This window comes from Sphaerodactylus townsendi, linkage group LG07, assembly GCF_021028975.2.
Source record: "Sphaerodactylus townsendi isolate TG3544 linkage group LG07, MPM_Stown_v2.3, whole genome shotgun sequence".
In the NCBI taxonomy this organism is placed as follows: Eukaryota; Metazoa; Chordata; class Lepidosauria; order Squamata; family Sphaerodactylidae; genus Sphaerodactylus; species Sphaerodactylus townsendi.
Window position 1 is genome coordinate 105,968,396 of NC_059431.1, and position 4,054 is coordinate 105,972,449.

The following is a 4,054-nucleotide window of genomic DNA, read 5'->3' on the forward strand; positions in this document are numbered from 1 at the left end:
GAGCTACCTCTACACAGACACAGAAAATCTTAACCACTCGGAAGACCAGTCTATCTGAGAAGCACTAGGTAGACCTGCCCTCCCTGCACCAGCGTAGTTTTTCTGTGCACTAAGTAAATTAGTAACTCTTTCACCCTTCCCTATATCATTCATTTAAATATCGTATAATAAATGGAGTTGTATAGAGTCAAATGCTCATGGCCAGCCAATGCATGTAATTGTTTTTTTCATTCTGTCAGTTCGCACATTTAGCAATGACCCAATAAATGACAAGAACATAACATGCCAAATCTTATACATTTACGTGTAATTTGGGTAGAGTATGAGAGGAAGATCAGGGAAAATTCTTTGTCTCTAAAGAAAGTTGTTTTAGGTTTCTTCTCCCTTAAAAGCCCTGCGCTTGGAGCTACGAGCTCTAGATTCTCTTACTATGGAAGTGCATTCAGATATATTTGGTCTGAATACATATCCAAAAAATATCTTATCAGTATTATCCGAATATGTTCTTGTCTTTGGATGATAACCAGGATTATCTGCGATACTGGAACATGGGTCCCAAAAATCCTGAAAATATTCAGGGTTAGCTGTGACTATTGGGAAACAGCGGTTGGGAAAAGCTCCCATGACTGCTTTTTTCTTTTCTTTTTAAAATGTGTTTGCATCTTCCAGATCTTGGTAACCACTTACTGTGTTGGTTTCATTTTGATTCTGTTCTTTTAAATTGGTTTTATCGGTGTTGCCATACTGTAGGCATTGCCAGAGTCGGTTTGTGTCGAGTTTGCGGTCTGCAGTGGATTCTCTGCCTTTGATTCTTGGGTTGTATTCTATTATTTTACATTTGTTAAGCTTGCAACAACAATTGGCCTTATTTGGTTGACTTTTGCTAGCAGACCACTGACACCCTATATATGGGACTGGGGCAGAATTAATTGAACCCCAAATTAATGTTGATAGTGGACATAGGTGATTAGGAGGGTATATCAACCCTAAATGGAAATAAGAGGATTCTATTCCACTTGCCAGTGTGTTTAAATTAAAAGCTGATATCTGTATTTTGGTCATCATATGTCTTAGGTAATGTGACTGGGATACAGTCAGTGCTGGGATTCAGCCGGTTCGCACCACTTCGGCAGAACCGATTGTTAAGATGGTGCTTGTAAACAATCAATTATTAAATTATTTGAATTCCCACCACCGGAACTGGTTGTTAAATTATTTGAATCCCACCACAGGATACAGTGTATTTAAGAAGATAATAAGGATAGATTGGAAGTAGGTGGCATATAAAAGTCATTTGCAGAACAAAAGAGTTGGGCAAGAAAGAATCAGTGCATATTGACAAGACAACAAGACAAGATGTGGAGCTGGAAGACATGTCCACCAGTTTCGTGTCCTTGTGAAGTTACACCACTTTTTGATTCAAGGCCAAATATGCACTAAAATAGCCTGAACATAAGGAAGTTACTTTCCTTGCACCATTACTGGTTGCATGTCACTTCTAGACTATAGCCAAACATCTTTGGATATTACACAGTTGTTGAACTACAGCAGTTGTTTGCAAGTGAATTGGCTTGTTGACATGGATAGAAAAATCCAGTTGTAAGTGGTTGCTACAGTTCAACCATCCTACAACATGTCACCATCTGTGGGTGCAACCCACAGCTCAACCTAACAGCAGTATGAAATATTTGACTGAGTGGCAAGACACTGCTACAAGTTTAGATCCAGATGAAGTGAAATTAAGGGGAATAATACAAATATCTGGGCTGGGGAATAAGCAAAAAGCACGGTCTCAGACATTACAATGCTACATAGTATTAGGAAGTTTTCCAAATAATCAGTCATTCCTGGCATGCCAAGGCTGTGCAAAAGGACAACCACGACACCAAAGAGGCAAATCAAGAGAGAAAGCAAGGCAACTATAGCTATTGGTTCCTTGAGAATCCAAGAGGAGGTTCAGGTGTTAGGGCAGGACTTAGCCCTTCAAAGTAGCAAGTATCAAAAGGAGAAGAAGAGAAGTAGGGATTTGGTGTAATTGTGTAGCTACACATAGATGGCATGATATAGCTGAAGCAGTTCACTAGCAAGTCATGCAGGGGCATACAGCCAACAGGGCAGGACAGATCTCTCCCTGACTCATCAGAAAAACTAGGGGCTTTTGACAAGCAAAACAAACTGCTTAAATTGTGCCTTGTGCCCTTCCAAAGTGGACGAACCTTTTATTGGGAAATGTGAATGCAGCAGATTCGGCTTGTGGCTGAGGCTAGCTGATTATTTACTAAGAGTTCTTGAGTAGAGACCTAATGGCCCAACAAAGGGCAGGGTGATATTTCTCTTCACCTCCATTTAGTATGATTGGATTAGGTGTGTTTCTGCTTCTCTTCCTAGGTACCTGCAATGGTCAAAAGGCTCTTTACTGCCCCTGTTGCAACTCTGAGCTTTCCGCATGGTCCCCTCCCCCTCCCATTGGTTCTGGCTCCATGCTGCTTCAATTTATCCTCTGATTTCTGCATGCATTTTGGTGCCATAACTTTTCACTTTGGTTTCTTAATTGGTTTTTCCTTCATTTTCCCCCCCAGTTCTTTTGAGATCACGTCCCTCATCCCCACCTTCACCTTTTTCTGGAAGGTGATTGTCACTTAACTTTTCCCTTCCACACAACGTTTCTGTTGTTTTTTCTTTGTCCTGTCCACTTCCACCCACTTCCAACTCACTTTTTGATGACTGGACTGTGGTGTTTACATTGTTTATGTTTATTAGTTTTAGTACCCCACTCTTCCCCACCAAAGTGGGCTCAGAGTGGCTCATAATGTCTGCATAATACAATAAAAGTACACATAAGCAATATAATCTAAAATAATAAAATATATAACTATGTAAAACTATATACATCAGACCCATTTCTTCCACTGACATAATAATAGAGCCAGTGGTGGGATCCAAAAATTTTAGTAACAGGTTCCTGTGGTGGTGGGATTCAAACTGTGGCATAGTGCCAATGGGGCTGGGCGGGGCACAACGGGGCCTGGCCGGGCATTCCGGGGGTGGGGCATTCCTGGGCGGGGCTGTGGCAAGGATGCAGCCGCTGCGCCAGTCCTTGGGCGGGAAACGAATGCACGCAGGCGCAGGCTGCCACACACGCCAGTGCACCTCCTGCTAGACTGCTTCAAGTTCTGCACGCTACTGCTGAGAGGAGGGGCGTAACTAAGGCAAAAATCACATGGCAAAATCACCAATCACCAACCCTCTCGGCACACACAAATAATTAGTAACCTACTCTCGGGAACCTGTGAGAACCTGCTGGATCCCACCTCTGAATAGAGCTTTATTTCCTGGAATCATCTGGTGACCTTCTTGTATGTTCTGCAGAGGGTCAGGAGACCAGCTAAGATGGATGTGTCCCACTTTGCTTCTCTCAGGTGTAGGCCTGACTGAACAGCTCTGCCTTGCAGGGTCTGTGAAATTGGGATAATTCCCACAAGGTCTCACTTGACAGGGCATTCCTGTCAAACCTGGTCGAACAACTCCCTGCCCCACCCCTCCTCAAGACAAGTGGTTTTATTTTCTTTTTGTAAGTGGCTCTAAAATGTCTCAATATTGCTAGAGCACAGGTGTCAAACTCGCGGCCCTCCAGATGTTATGGACTACAGTTCCCATCATCCCATGCCAGCATGATGGTTGCAGGGGATGATGGGAACTGTAGTCCATAATACCTGGAGGACTGTGACCTATGTGCTAGAGTGTTGCATAATATCTGGAGGACTAGTCACCTATGTGCTAGAGTGTTGCAACAATAGTCTTAGGTCGTTCTCTGAATTCCCAGTTTTTATCCTCCACCCCTCAACTCCTTCTCAGAAAGGTCAACTAGCAAGATGAGCTACTGACCAGGAACTTAGAAGTAAGTTTGAGCAAAGGGAAATAGGAAAAAAAAGAAAATATTTAGGGAAGGAGATGCTCCACCAGCCTTATTTGCAAATTGTAAACATTCTGGCCGTGGCGCTATCTATTTAATCGAGATTCTCTTTATTAAAAAAAAAAGCAACAGAAACGTTAA